This window comes from Sarcophilus harrisii, chromosome 5 (genome assembly GCF_902635505.1).
Source record: "Sarcophilus harrisii chromosome 5, mSarHar1.11, whole genome shotgun sequence".
NCBI classification, from domain to species: domain Eukaryota; kingdom Metazoa; phylum Chordata; class Mammalia; order Dasyuromorphia; family Dasyuridae; genus Sarcophilus; species Sarcophilus harrisii.
The window spans coordinates 22,825,239-22,842,122 of record NC_045430.1 but is presented as its reverse complement, the minus strand read 5'-3'; the positions used below and the strand labels follow the sequence as shown (position 1 = coordinate 22,842,122).

The 16,884-nt window shown below is 38.7% G+C and overlaps 1 pseudogene; it reads right to left on the bottom strand.

Moving 5' to 3' along the window:
• LOC100919082 overlaps window positions 1–16,884 on the bottom strand; it is a 55,263-nt pseudogene that overhangs the window by 14,928 nt on the left and 23,451 nt on the right.

Here is a 16,884-nt window from a genome sequence, read left to right as displayed (position 1 = left end):
CAAAGAAAAACATCCACTCTTGGGCTCTGTGGGACCTTCTCTGAGATTGGGCTTGGCTAAGCAGTCAGCTTCATTCCCAGTACAGTAATTCTAATGCAAAAGATTGCAAACATCCCTTTGAATTTTCTGACCCTCTCCATTCTCTTGTACACAACGCCAAGACCTTGAGAAATAAGATAAGGGGCCTGAGGGAAATCCAGTCCTTCACCGGCAAGAGAATAAACACAGACATTCCAGATTAGAATTGGTCTGTGGCTTTCCAGAACTTTTGAATTCAGGGATTTTTTGGACAAAATCATTTGCTATTCGGTGACATTTTTTAACAGTAATGAGGGCAGCTGCTTGGAGCTTTGTCTTCCCTGACATGTAAAAATGAAAGTCCACTTTAGCACACTTCTCTCCACTATCCCCCTCTGGATTCCAAAATGGCAGTTTTTAGCAGGCTCCACACTGCCCTCCAGTGTACAAAGTGAGCAATCTGGGGGATTTGGAAATTCTCTAGGTCAGGAAGAGCTGAAAAGAAATTGTAGAAGGAAAGACACGATTGCTTCTAATCCCTCGTGAATGAATGAATGATGACTCTTGAATGAATGGGCAATGACTGTTGAGTGAATGAATGAATGAATGAATAAATGCAGCATTTATTGATGATGAATGAATGATGGGAGAAGCTAGGGGCTCAGGAATGATGAAGGACTCTTTGCCAGGGTAGAGAACACACTTACCATCCACTCCCTGTAGGATTAAAGGTTGGCTCCATAAGCTCTGATGGGCCCATTCTGTTTGCAGAGACCAAACTCTACCATAAACCAATGGAGCTGATTATGCAAAAGAGAAAAAACAAATGGTCGGAACCCATTATTTCAGGAACAGCATTAAGGAATGGGAAGATACCAGGGGATTTTGAAAGATCATTCCAGTTGGAAATGACCCTCTCTTTTCTCTGAATACTTTTCTCCCTTTTTTGATTGAATTCTCTTACATAAAACTCATGGAAACAAAAAGAAAATGTGGTATAGTGGATAAAATGTTGGGCCAGGAAGACCTGGTGAGTTAGAATCAGATTCTTCCCAATTTTGTGACCCTGGCTGAGTTATTTAATCTTACTCTGGGCCTCAGTTTCTTTCTCTGTAAAAAAAAAAGGGGGTGGTTATAAAGCTTAACATAGATTAGTTGCCATTTAGAGGAGGAGGTTAGGGGGAAGGGGGGAAATTTTGGAACACAAAAGTTTTGCAAAGATCAATGTTGAAAAATTATTCATGCATATGTTTTGAAAATAAAAAGCTTTAATTAATAAAAGAAAAAATAGGGTTTATACCAGAAGATCCCCTCAAGTCCCTTCTAAGTCCAAAACTGATCCTATAACTGGAGTGATTATTTCATTGGTGGAGAGAACTTCCACATTAGGAAACCCCTTTTCCAAATAAAGCTTAGTAGCTTGTCTAAAATTTATAGCTTTAGTTCCCTGGAAAGCAGGTCATTCAGAAGTTAGGTGACTTGTCCTGTAGCACACAGCCAGCATACATCAGAGACAGGATTGTCCAATGCATAATAAGTACCTGATAAATGATTGAGTCGAACAGAATGAAATTTAGTTCATGTTTTCCCCACTGTTTTGATGTTACCTAGCCACCAGAATTAGGCTTATTTCATTTTCTCAAACCTATTCATTCTTCAAGATCTAGCCTAAATTCTGCTTCCTAGATGCTTTCCTGTCCACAATGATATCTCACTATACATTCAGGAAATGCAGTCATTGTGGCTGACATTCATATAGTATCTGTAAAAATGAGGAGTTTGGTCCACGTAATCTAAGGGTACTTCCAGCTTTAATAAATATTCTGTTTTTCTTCAGCTTTGATTTATAGGTCTTTCAGTGGCAGTATTGAAGAGAGTCTCCACTCAGATGTGACCTGTTAACTCCTATTTAAAGTTTAAATAAATATCTACTGACCCCAGACTTTGAATGGGTACAGGCAATACACTCTTCAGCTTCCCCATTTTGGGGAGAGAATCATCTGAGAGATTATTAGTAACTAATATTTGGGGAGATTAGAACCTTTTTTTCCCAAAATTCTCATTTTAAGTTCAGTCTCTTGAAGGATATTATTGATAATGAGATTGAATTAACTGTCTTCATCTTTGTCAGACTCCACCCAACATTACTCAATATAGCTATTCAGACTGCAGACCCCTATTTGTAGTTTTGGGCCAGTTATATGACACAATGGTCAGTTAGAATACTGGGCCTGGAGTCAGTAAGATTCATTATCTTTTTTTTTTTTTTTTGATAATAGCTTTTTATTTTAAATTTTCATGCAAAGATAGTTTTCAACATTTATCCTTGCAAAACCTTGTGTTCCAAATTTCTCTTTCTCCCTTCCTCCCACTCCTCTCCCCTAGACTTCAAGTAATCCAATCTAGGTTAAACATGTGCAATTCTTCTAAATATATTCCCACATGCTGCACAAGAAAAATCAGATCAAAAAGGAAAAAAAACAAGCAAACAACAACAAAAGTGAAAATACTATGTTGTGATTCATATTCTGTCGCTATGGTCCTCTCTCTGGATGCAGATGGCTCTCCATCACAACTCTATTGGAAATGACTTGAATCAACTCATTGTTGAAAAGAGCCACATCCATCAGAATTGATATAATCTTGTTGTTGTATACAATGTTCTTTTGGTTCTACTCATTTCACTCAGCATCAGTTCATGTAAGTCTCTCCAGGCCTCTCTGAAATCATCCTGCTGATCACTTCTTACAGAAAAATAATATTCTATAACATTCATATACCATAACTTACTCAGTCATTCCCCAACTGATGGGTCTCCACTCAGTTTCCAGTTCCTTTCCATTACAAAAGGGCTGCTACAAACATTTTTGCACATGTGGGAACTTTTCCCTTTTCCATGATCTCTTTGAGATACAGGCCCAGTAAAGACACTGCTGGATCAAAGGGTATGCAGTTTGATAGACCTTTGGGTATAGTTTCAAATTGCTCTTCAGAATGGGTGGATCACTTCACAACTCCACTAACAATGTATTAGTGTCCCAGTTTCCCCCATTCTCTCCAACATTTATTATTATCTTTTCCTGTAAGACTTATCTTCTTCATTTAGAATCTGATCTCAGACATTTACTAGCTGTGTGACTGTGGATAAGTCATTTTACCCTATTTGCCTCATTTCCCTCATCTGCAAAAGGAGTTGGAGAAGGAAATGGCAAACTACTCATGAGTTTTCCAGGAAAACTCCAAAATGGGGTCATGAAGAAAACTGAAAAACAACAAATTATCCTATACATAGCTCACTTTGTATATATTTGTTTGTTGTTTCCCTCATTAAATTGTAAGCTCCTTGAGGATGGGGACTATCTTTTGCCTCTTTTTATATCCCCGGTGCTTAAACAATACATTAATAAATATTTACTGAATCGAACTGAAAGATTAATTGACTTTTTCAAGATCACACAAATGGCAAAAGTTGAAAACTTTAGGGTCCACTGTGAAATTTAAAGGTTATCTAATTTAATAAACTCATTTCAATAGAAAAAGAAACAGGTTAAGATGGAATGACTTGCTCAGTATCACACAGGTAACCAAGCTATGTTAAGTAGCTAGATAGTGCATGTTTGGGATAAAAAGTCAAAAGGACCTGAGTTCAAATCTTTATTTAGACACTATCTGTGTGACTCTGAGTGAGGTCATTTAACCCCTTAGTCTCAGTCTCAGAGCTTTTTATATACTAACACACTCATGGGTTGTTGTGGCAGTGCGGTGGTATATACAGCCTCTGAGTCAAGAGACCATGGAGGTAGTTTCCTTCTCTGGGAGGTCCCTATGACGATGATATTGCAGGTTTGGTCCTTATTCCTATACATTTACATTTGTTCCTCCCTTAAATACACACACACACACACACACACACACACCTTTAAATGGCACAAGGGCAGCAGGGACAATTTCATTTTTTGCCTTTTCTGTCTCCAGATCTCATGCCTGGAATATAGTAGGTGCTTAATAATTGCTTGCTAATGGATGGATTTCTTCCCTTGCCTACATTGTGCCCGGCCCCAAAGGCCTGTAGCTGCTGCCTATTGCTAACCATAACCTCATTCCTCTGACTTCAGGTTCCCTGCCAGCAAATGCATCTGGGGAATCCAAGACTCAGGTCACACAGGATGTCTCGTACTTGATGGAATGGGAGGCCCAGTGTCAGGCTCACATTTCTTGCCTCTAGTCCCGGGCCAGGCTCATAGCTCTAGGGAGAGGGCAGCAAGGTTTTTCCGGTCGGAGGTTGTTTTTTCTGAGTGCCAAGAAAACAGAGTACCATGGAATAGCTGCATCCAGGCAGCTCCCCCAGGAGCCCTTTGTTGTAGCAGAGTTGTGAGTTGCTAGGCCGGAGATGACCCCGTGGAAGCGGGAAGCTGATGGTCCTTGGCCCTTCGCGTGGAGCGCCTAAATGAGATGACTGGCTTGGGGAGGGCTGAGGGGGGAGGTAGGGGGAGGAGCAGGGGAGAAGTCCGTCTCTCCAGACTTCTCTACAGGGTCTGGAAAATCCCCCCCGCGGGCCACCCCAGCACAGAGCTCATACAAGGTAGGTCCAGCTGCAAACATGGAACGGCTTGGCCAGAACAGATGGCTGAGCTGTGTGGGAGAAAGCAAGTCATCAAATAGCACTTATTGAAGGTAATCTACAGTGTTTCTTAATAACAACTTAAAAAAAAAAAAAAGCCCTCTCCACCTGCCTCCAAGCAGCAGGAATGCCAAGTCCGTGCAGCTAGGGAGGCATCCATTACACTGGAAACTTGTCTGATACTCCTCCCTTGCATTCCAGGACCTAGAATCGGGGTCCCTAGTGATAGCTGGCTGGGGTTTCCCAGCGTGCACTTGGCCAATGATGTCAATGACACCTTAGATCCCCAAAAGAATATTAACCTCATTTGGCTCCTGATGTATATCCTTTCCACTCCCTAGCTGTGTGATCTTGAGAAAGTAATCTCACCTCCCAAGACCTCAGTTTCTTCCTCTGTAGAACAAAGTCTTCCTGGCTTTTGAGGTCCATTTCAACTTAAAATGTAGGACACTATAATCCTAGGTCATTTAACTTTATCTTATCTGTAAAAAAAAATATAAGTAAAGTTGGGGGAAGGATTGGACTCAGCAGCTTCTGAGACTCTGGTCCTGAGGTCCTGAAGAAATGAGAGATCGTCTGATAAATAATGAGCTAGAATTAGCTTAAAAGCGGAGTCAGAAGTGCTTTGGGGGACCTCAGTTTCCTCATCTGTATAATGAGAGGTTTCAACTAGATGCTCCCTGAAGTCCCTTCTCATTCTGAGTTTAAGATCTTATGATCTCCCAAGGTTTCTCCCAGTGCCTTCCAGTTCTAGATTATGTTCTGTCAGGATGTGTTGCTGCTGAGATTGAGACTGAGAAATGGGCCAGTATATGAGCCAAATTGCTTGGTTCTCCTCTTACTTCCAGATGGCTCCTTTTAGCCCAGTTAGTTATCTGTGAGTTCATTGGTTATCAGCCAGATTGGTGGAAAAAGTGTGGCCGGATCAGCCAAAATCCATCATTTTCTGAAAAATAACTTGAGCTTGTCTCCTGCTTAGAGTGATTCAGTGGCACTGTCAATCAATCCACAAAGATGGCTTCAGGCAAAAATGTCCATTCTATTTGCCATAATTCAGAGGCTTGACCTGGTGTTGAATCTGAGGCAAGCCAGAGAGAGTTCAGGCAAAGACTTTTCTATTCTCCAACATCTTGGTTCTGTCCCCTTCTCCCCTCCCCGTCCTGCCATTTGCCATAATTCAATTAACTATGAGACAGTGTGATAAAGTAGTCAGAGTAATGGACTTAGAATGAAAAAGAACTGAGTTTAAATCTCACTTCAGACACTCAATACCTATATACCTTTGGAAAACTTCTTGGGACCTTGGTTTTCTCCTCTATAAATGGAACCATTGACCTGTAAGATCCTTTTCAAATCTCAGTCTATGGCCCTGTGAGTTGTTTCTTTGTACACATAGGTGAATCACTTAGAAATGTATAATACCTGCTTACCGTGGCCAGTCTTTCAATGTCAGTGTCATATGATCCAAATGATCCAAAATCCTAGAAAGGGCAAAAGAAACAAAAAGAAGTTATCTTATTTTTTTAAAACATCTCTTCCTAAGGCCTTTTTCTTCTAAATTTCTAGTTGTCAATTCAATTCTGAGAGTCCTCCAATCCCACATTCCCAAATTATGACTTGTTTGGTCTGGTTAATGTTGACTGGGGTAGGTTGGGAGCAGAAAGGGGGGAAAGTACCCTGAAGAGTCTGGCAATTTACAGAAAGTGCTGCCTGGAAATGTATCACACTCAATCCATGTTATTCTGATTATCAAAGTAAAAACTGAGGGAATACAGATGACTCAGAGGCATGTTCAAAACTGAAATCACAATCATGTTATGGCACTCAATATTTCCATCTATAAAATAAGAGACAAGATGAATTCTAAAGTCCCTTTTAAACTATAACATTTTTATTCTAGAAAGGATCTTTTTTATTTATGACATGGTATTTTAAGGATCATCGCAATTTTGATATTGTCTATTTTAAGTGACACCTAAGTCTGACGTTCTATGTTCTAAGGTACCTCTCAGATCTGAAAATCCATGTTCTAAGGATGCTCCTGACTCAGCACTCTAAGGTCCCATCTTAACTCTGAAATTCTTGGTCTAAGATTCTCCAAACTTTGACATTCTCTCAGCCCCAACTCTTCATTTTATTTATTCTAACATAAAGGCCTCAGTGTCTCTTCCTCTCACATTCTTTGTTTTTGCATTGATTCTTCCAAAGAGTGCTTTTCTAACAGGTACATAAGAATCAAGGCAGTTGCTAGGGGGATGTGAAGGAATATGATTTTATCTGGGAGAACTGGGTGAATTCTTTCTCTGCTAACACTGGAATATAACCCAACAGTTCATGGCAGCAGTCTCTGTAATAACCAAATGCAATATAAAATATATGATTTAAATACATAAAAAGATGATCATATAATCAAATCTTAGGTACATTACAATCTAGCATGCAGTATTATTAGCTGTATTTCAATGCCCAAATGCATCTGTGATCTTCTCTCTCTCTCTCTCTCTCTCTGTGTATATATTGGGGCTCATTCCTTTCTGGCCATACCTCTTTATTCTAAGCAATCTTTATAAATGTCATTCTTTAAATGATATAAGGTGGAGGTACCCAACGTGCCAGAAGCCATCCTCTAATTCTTGACAAATTCTGTCTCATCAATACTGTACTTTGACTCTCCAATGCTAATGATATGACCAGACCACCTTTAATTATTATTATATATTTTTGTATAATATTCCTTATGGCATTTAGTATAAATGATAGCATTGAATAACTAACAAATTCTAAGTCATTCTTATTTGTGTTGTTTTTCACACACACACACACACACACACACACACACACACTAACACAAAACAGACTCAACCAAAGGTAGAGACCAGGTCCTTTTCCAACTTTGTATTCTTTGTATGTCTGGTAAAATGCCCTGGACATAGCAGATGCTTAATGGAGAATTGGAGTGGTATAGAGATTAAAGATCTAGCCTTGGAGTCAGGAAGACCTACGTAGATATAACCTCCACCTTTATTATCCATGAGGTATGTGAAACTGAGTAAGACTTAGCCTCTTATTGGCCAAGACAATCCTTTAAAACATTTAAGACATTGGATAGAGACATTAGTGGATGGAGGAAGAAGCCACAATAACGAATTCCAGATCAAGATTATATATAATTATTAGGCACAATACAAACATATATTCATATACATTGTACATCTATCTATACATATACTAATGAACCAACATCTATATAAATGTATACAATTGATGGCACCTAGATGGCAAAGTGGACCTCCGCTAAAGTCAGGAGGACATGAGTTCAAGTGTGACTTTAACACTTACTAGCTATGGGACATTAGTCAAGTCACTTAACCCCAATTACCCCAAACACAAAAATAAATAAATATATACAATCAAGCAATGAATGGAATTTACTTGTTCTTTTAATTTTTTTTCATTTAATTATCTTGTGGTTCTAAAAAGGTGGCTACTCTAAAAAAATTCATTGAAATTTAGGTAGTCTTTAAAAGAAAATTTCCTCCAACCCAAATTATGGGTATTTTTAGAATTCTTAAGGTCTGTTTGGGATTTGCTCTTATCATTCTTTCCCTAAGCTACAGTTTGGAGCACAAACAAATTACTGCTCTTGGAAATGAACATCACCCCTGCCCCACATTTCTATTGTTTGCTTGATTTTAAACAGCACCTCTCCCCTCTAACCCTACATGAGACATATATTTTACTTCTTAAGCCAGATTTTTCAAAAATGTTGCCAGAGTTTTGCAACATCCCTTGGGCTAACCAGAGGCCCCCTGAGGTTCCACAGAACCAAGATTGGGAATCAGAGCTTTAGTCAGCAGGTCTAGAATGCTCAACAATCAAAAGCAACCTCATGGCCAAGGACAGAAGGGTGACTCCTCTGTGAACCACAGTGTACAGTATCTGTACACATGTGGCCTTGGAGTATAGGCTGTGGTCTGTTTCCTTGCCAGAAAGACTCTGAAAGAATGCAAAGAAAAGGAAATGAGTCCTTGATGTCTCCAATCTGACTCTCTTTGGAGAGCTTCCTCCTTCCTGTGGGAGCATCTGCCTTCTAGGTTCCCAATATCCTCTCAGTTAGTAAAACCTGCACTAAGGAAAGGAATCATCTAAAATGATTGTAAATCTGAGTGCCTTTTCTACTCTTTGGAGGGAAATTTCCAATTTAAATTTCATCTCTAATTGGCAAATAGAGAGTTTGGGGCAAATGAGGACAAAGTGAGAAGAATTTCAACCACCAGGAATTCACAGGTTAGTATAGAGAAGGAGAAAGGGATGATATATGGGATGGTAGTAGAAGGACATCCTTGAGCCCTTGAAACAAAATTAGTCTGGTTATGTGTAAAATGACCATTTCCCCTGTGTTCCACACAACTGCTATAGCTATTTTCCTAAAGAGTAGGTCTGATCATGTTATGCTCATCCCTTACTCAATAAATTTCAGTGACTCCCTCTGATTCTTCTGTTTGACATTAATGCTTTATCTTCCTAGTTTTATACCTTTACTCCCTTCCACACAGGTCAGTCATAGATTAGATGCCCTTATGACTTTGTGTTAGCAATTTCCTATGCCAATTATGTTCTGTCTACTCTCCGATCTCTCTTGGAACTCTTGAGAGCTCTTTACTGGTTCTCCCGGCACTTAGTCCCTTCTCCTGTTAAGCTACCATGTCCAGAACTTGTATAGAGAGCTTCTGTGTGGGCAGATGTCGTATTGCACCACTAAAATGCCCAGTTTGAGGACCATCCTTGTTTTGCCTTTGTCTTTAGAGCACCAGCACATGTTACATGGGAGATGCTTAATAAATACTTATTAATTGGCTAAAGAAATCCCAACTTCTGCACTCTGAATAAGGGAGAAAAGGAAGGATATATTCAGAAACAGATGCAATGTAAATTGATGCAAAAGCCTCAATGAAAAAAATACCAGTTTCTTAGGAGAGATTCCATAAATAATGTGTACGGGGTCCAATCCACAGGGAAAACAAGACAACAAAAGCCATTGCATCAGGCGAACCACAAAGTACCACAGGGAGACAATGACCAGAGAGGATCTTACGGTTCTGGAGAATGCGTGGGGGAGGAGAAATGGCTGATGTACTGGGTACTCTGGAATACACAGAAGGCCAGGCTGGCTAGGAAATCACCAGCAGACAGGAGTCCTGCAGTGGGGCTCAATTGAAAACCAGTTCTCTCTGAATGCTAGGAAGAGAAAAAAATGAGATTTCTGAGAAGCTATCAGTCAAATTGGGCAGCGAGGTGGTACCATAGTGGATAGAACTACTAGGCTGGAGTCAATCTTCCTGAGTTCAAATGTATTCTCAAGACATTTACCAGCTATGTGAGCCTGAGCAGGTTATTTTATCCTGTTTGCCTCAGTTTCCTCATCTGTAAAATGAACTGGAGAAGACATTGACAAACTATACTAGAATCTCTGCCAAGAAAAGCCTAAATTGAATCATAAAGAGTAAAATGTAAATGAAAAATGACTAAAAAAATAATAAACCAGTCAATAGCAGGGCTCCAAGCCAATCTTTTGGAGACTCTTTGATAATCTGACACAGAACCAATTTTGCAGCCTGAAAATAGTGATTATGCTAGATGTTGAGGTACTTAGAAGACTGGGCTTAGAGTCAGAAAGACCTGAGTTTGATTCCCATCCCTATAATTCTAGACAAATCATTTATTATTTCCTGGGCTCGGTTTGCTCATCTGTAAAATGAAAACAATAATTGTACCTATTTCACAGGATTGTAGTGGGATTCAAATGGGATATTTGTAAAGGACATTATAAAACTTAATGTGCTATATGGGAGCAGCTAGATGGTGTAGTGGATAGAGCACTAGTACTGGAGTCTTGAGAACCTGAGTTCAAATCTGCTCTCAAACACTTAACATTTACTAGTTATGTCACCCTGGGCAAGTTACTTAACCCCACTGCCTCAGCAAAAAGGGGGAAAAAGTACTATATCAGTTCTAGTTATTATTATACAATCAAAGCAAGGTGAGAAGCCCAATCTAATCAGGATAAATGTAAAATTTTATACTGAGGTTCAAAAAGTCAGCCAACATACCCAAGATAGAATGCATGTAGCTATACAACAATCCACATAAAAAGGATTTGGATGGATATATTTTTTTCTCCATTGAATTAGAATTAAACTTAAAAGTATATAATTCATAACATCACCTTTTTCCTTCAGAGAACTGGTTGTTAAATAAACATTTACCAGCACATGTGTATGAACATAGCACGTTCTACACCTTGGGATATCATCATCTTGGATTTCTACACCTCAAGGAACAAAGAAGAGGACTGTCTTTTTTGTTTAGTCATGAAACTTTCCACACTGTTGAAAAGACCTGTTATTGTTGCCAGGAAGAATAAATATATAAGTGGATGTTCATTTGAAAAGAGCAGAACGATGGAACTAGGAAAGCAAGGGAGAGGCAAGGTGGTGATGGGGTCAGCAGGAGGGCGGGGAATGATGGGAAAATGGGCATGAGTAGAATGGTGGCTGCTGGACAAGACTGAAAAAAAAAGTTAATTGGCCCAGCCTCATGGTCAATGTGCACACAAGGTCTCTCTCTCTCTCTCTCTCTCTCTCTCTCTCTCTCTCTCTCTCCGCCTAAGAAAATCTTCACAGAGAGAACTAAATAAAAGACTTTTTTTAATATAAAAAACTTAGTTAGTAATGAATTCCAGGTGGGTTGCAGAGCAAATTCCCAAATCCAAATAGTTTCCCTAGAAAGAAACAATTGTGTCTGCTTGTACTTCTGTTAACCCCTGAAAGAGAAACTCCTAGATGAACCTTCTTGGCATCTCTCGTGGATTGAATGGGCGCGTGTTCTGTGTTGGGCAGCCCTCAGAAGTCATGTCTTCCTTACTCCGTAGTCATTTCCAGGGGCTGTTCCAAATGTTGAGCTGAGTTTTAAATTTATATTTTGACCTAATTATCTCAGAGATCACTAATCTCTATACATGTTGAGGGTAGGGAAAGCCCACTGGGAGGATCCTGCCCATGACTTTTTCTTCTGATATTTCATAATATCCATTTAATGAGAGAGTAATTAGTTGGCTCATGAGCCAATGTTATGGTCTTGTGCTTTCCATATGCAATGGCAAAATTCAGGCATCACAGTGGAGTTTATTTTAGGAAACTGTACTAAGAGATTCATGACTCTGCCTAGAGAAATGATGGGGGCTTGATGAAAACTCCCCATATTGCCTTTTGGGCAATTAGTTTGTATGATAATGGTTGATTTTTTGGGGTCCAAGGACTGAAACTATCAAACATAATGGAGAAAAATAAAATAAAATATATATTTTAATCTAATCTTTCTTCCAGATAATCACTATGGTATAAGGAAAAGCATTGCTCATAAAACCTGAATTTGATGAATATTACTTAGTTTCATTAAAATACTTTTTTGTTCACTGTTGTAAAGGATAAGTATAGGGAGGGGAACAGGTAGGATGTATTTAAGGAAGGGAGGGAGGGAAGGGAAAGGAGGGAAGGAAAGGAAAGAAGAACAAAAAGGTAAGCAGAGAACTTAACTCCAGCATATCAATGGAGTCATTATAAACAAAGACATTACTAGAGGATTGACCTGACTCCTAAATTGGAGAGCGAGAGAATAGGCAGGGAAGTGGGACATGTTCTAGATAATTTGGCAGTGACTCAGAAAGGCATCCAGCAGATAATGTGGTAAACCCATCATTTGGGACTAGAAAGATAACTCTCCAGAGGATTTGCATCTATCACCATCACCATCATCATTAAACTTACTTGGGTGCTCATTGTTTAAAGTACCTTAGGAACAAGCTCCATGCTCTTTGTTCATTGTGGCAACTCTCTTAGCACTGAAAATAAAAATCTGTACATTAAAAATACTTAAAAGATGTTTTCTGACTGCATAAAACTGTCACAGAATACCAAATGCCAAGGAGTCTAACTAGTCAGAGACACAGAAATCTGCAGGGATTGGGAACCTCTAAACCTCCAAAGCATCTCATTTCATGTCTGGATGTCTCCAGTTATTGGAAAGTCTTTTTTTTTTTTTTTTTTTTTTTTTTTTTTTTTTTTACAGCAAACCAAATCCAGCTTCTCTGCAGTCTCCAACCATTGCTCCTAGGTCTTAACTCAAGAAGAACAAGATATTCATCCCTCTTCCAAACATAGCCTTTCCATGTTTGAAAACTGCTATTATAGGGGTTAGTTTAGCTCACTAGTGTTCAACCATACATATCAGTAACTTTTGTTTTCATGGTGGGTATATTCCAAGTGTGGTGTGGTAAGGATTGTTATGCTGTGGAATATGTGTGTGTGTACATGTGAGCATGCGTTCACACTTGTTGCAGGGGGAGAGGGACAGAGTAACTTTAGTTGTGAATGTCTACATCAGAGTTTTTATAAAAGCCCTGAGGGGTCAAAGACTGGCTCAGATGAGGGGAAGTTGGATCTCATGATTTCTGAACTTTCTGTCCAAATTTCTGCCTATGATCGTAGTCTTTCCTTCTCCAGGCTAAACCTACCTCCCTCCTTCAACAGCACTTCCCATGACATGGTCTACAGTTCCCTAAATATTCTAGTCATATTTCCTGTTCTTCCACTTTGTCAGTATCCTTGCTAAAATATTCTTCCTGAAATTTGGTTATCAGAACTTAACAACGAGTCCTCTGGGTGTAGAGACATACCCTGGTAAGAAAGAATATTTTACCTTTACTGTGATATCTGATGTTTTACATCTGAGAAAGGCAGATGCCAGCTGAACCCCTCCCCATCTGTTTCTAAGGAGGATATTCCCTTCATTCCAATGGAGATTCACCCCAGTATAAGAGGTTGTGTCCCCTCTCGCCTTTATTTGAGCTCAGCTTGGTTTTGTTGCTTTGGCAGGTGGATGACTGGCTACGTATTGGAATCAGTTCTGAATTTGCTTTCAACCTAATTTCTTTCTACTCTTTTGAAATCAGCAATGGGTTATTTATTTTTCACTTTGCCAAACTTAGCAACAGCCTCGGGCTCCATCTGGCACCTTCCTCTCAAGCTTCTGCAGGACTAGAAGGGAGTTTCCTTTCCAGGACTCTCTCATTTAGAGAGTTACTTTAGATTGGAAGCATTTGGGTAGATGGGACAGTCAGGTCCCACTTTGTAACTGGATGGCACCCAAGGATTGTCTGTAAGTTTTATCCTATTCATCTGGCAGCCTCTGTAGTCAGCACTGTTTGCTTACTGGCACAGTCTCTGTTATTGACACCAAATTTGTGTCACTATGATTTTTAGAGTTTCTACTCCCAGATTGGTATATAAAGCGAACATTCTGGCTGCCATGTTCTTTGTAATCAATGCCCAATTTACACAGATGTCAAGACATTGTCAATGACATGATGTCATTAGTCCTCTTCAAAAATGAAGTACAAATGGGGCAGTTAGGTGGCTCAGTGGATAGAGCACCAGCCCTGAAGTCAGGAGGAACTGAGTTCAAATCTGACCTCAGATACTTCCTAGCTGTGGGACTCTGGGTAAGTCACTCAATATTACCCAATTGTATCAACCAAAAAAAAAAATGAAGTACAACAATGAAAACATTTTTAAACTAGATGTAATGTAGGAGTCAGCATAGCCTCTTTTCTGAATATCTAACTCCTACGTGTTTTCTGGATTCACTTCATCCTTTGTCCTTCTATCTCTGGCACATAACACAATACCTCAAATGCAGTAAATTCTTCATTAATGCTTATTGATTAATTAATCCATCTGGCAAAATTTATGTAAATAGATGATTTTTACAGTCAAAGCAAAGAAGTAGCTCTTAATTTGGTCAAATGTTCTTAATGAACTAGAATCATGTTTATTTCAGTTTTTTAACTGGTTTTGTAGCTTGTATCTCTCTCTCAATTAACATCAATAACTGCCCTACAACTTAGATGCTTATGTAGGGCACACAGCCTAGTTAAGTAACTTGACCAGTCATTTCCATAGCCAACCCCACATGTGAGAATTGGGATATAAACTCAGACCTTCCTAATTCCAAGGCTAGTTCTCTGTCCACTAAGATGTGTCAAACATGAGGCTAGAAACATTTCCAGCTGTGGCTCAAATTACCTTAAGGTATAATTTGAAAATATTTAACAAAATAAACAAAATATAATACAGCATAGATAATATTAATATATGATTTTCGAAATCAATTTGTGCTTCATGGATCCTTATTATGACTCAATGACTTCATTTCTCTTTGAATTATTACATCACTGCCCTGTATCATGTTTGTCTCTCACCCATTCTCTGACTTAAAGCTTTTAAGAAAATAAAGTCAATGACCATAAAATGAATCATAAGGGATTTAGTGGACACACACATCACTTTCCCTGTTGTAACTTGGAGTCAGTACACATTTGATTCCATTTGCTATATTCCCCCTGCCCCCACCCATCTTCAGCTATAGCTTACTTAGGAAAGATGATTTAATGAATAACAAGGTATTTAAAGGCCTTCAGTCCTTGAAGGAAGATTCTATTGTGTTCCTTAAACCAGAAAATTGGATTTGGGGAAGATTTTCAGTTAGAAGGATTAAATCTCAAAGAGTTGTAGAACATTCAGTTAACCAGGCCATTGAGTTTCTCAAAGCAATCCCTTCTTCAATATTGCTGGACAAATGAAATTTATGGAAAGTCAACATGGGAGAATGGAAAGAACATTAAATTTGTCATAAGAGGATCTGGGTTTAAATCCTGGTTCTGCTACTTGTTATTTGTATGACTTTTGGCAAGTCACTTCATCTATCCCAGCCTCAGCTTCCTCATCTATAAAATGAAGAAGATAGACTAGATGGTCTCTGAGGTCTCTTTCAGCTTGAGATCTAAGGTCTTATGGATTGTATATATGACTAGAATCCTAGTGCCACCCCACTGTGAGATATATACTCACACATATAATACATTTATATAGTTTTATATGTTATATATATGTGTGTGTAATAATATATCTCATAAACATATACACTATATATATGCATATAGATATATCTGTCCATCTATCAATCTGTGTGTGTATATATATATATATATATATATATATAAACATGCATTTAGATATGTCTGTCCATGTATTAGTCCATCTATCTGTTAATCCATCTATCCACTCATCCATCCATCTATCCACCCATTCACCCATCCATCTACCCATCCATCCATTCATTGAATCATCCATCCATCTATCTATCTGTCTTCAGACTCCTCCCTCAGATACTATCATTTTCTCTCCATCCCATCCTGCTCTTCACATTCATAAGATACTAACTTTGATTTCTCTGCCTCTTTCTTTCATGTTAATTCTTTTCCATTATTTTCCTATTCAGGAATTCCCTTCTCATAAATCAAGTCTATCAAGCTGACTCTTCACTGTAACCTCAAAAGCTTTGAGCATAGGAATCCCTATAGGTTATTAACAGGTGGGGCTCATTGATGCATTCCTGCCCTATGTTCCCCATTCCTCTGTGACCAACAATAATTCACCCTTTCAGTTTGCAGATGACTAGTTTGAATTTATTCTAGATAGCATAAGACCATCTTAGGAATATGATTTAAGGGAAAACAAAGCTTAAACTCACTTTGTCATTTGTTTTTTCCCCCTGCAAACTATTTATTCTTCTGCCAGGGTTTCATCAATTCTACAGATCATCCGTGTTGTAAATTTCAGTAATATCTTTGAATATTAAATGACAAGGGTGAAGGTAGATTTCATTCCATTTTACAAATGAGAGACTGTTGAAACTCTTAATGACAGGAGGAAGAAAAGAAAGAGGAGAAGGAAGGGGGAAAGGAAGAAGACAAAGAAGTTGAATGGAATAAAGGAAAAAGAAGAGGAAGAAAAAAAGAAATCTTCTGGGGGTACACATTCTAGAGGATGTTGAAATGAGGGCAGAAGAGCTGGTCACTACTTCTTCCTCTTTGCCTTAACATCCACACCTCAGAAAAACATAAAATTGTCTATTTTTCCCTGACCCTTTATTACATGCAATTTTTATTGCATAATGATCTGAAAAAGATGCATTTACTATTTCTGCCTTTCTGCATTTGATTTTGAGATTTTCATGCCCTAGTACAGGGTTAATTTTTGTGTATGTTCCATGTACCACCAAGTGACAAGTATTTTCCTTTCTGATTCCATTCAATTTTCTCCAGTGGAGAAATTATATCTAACTTT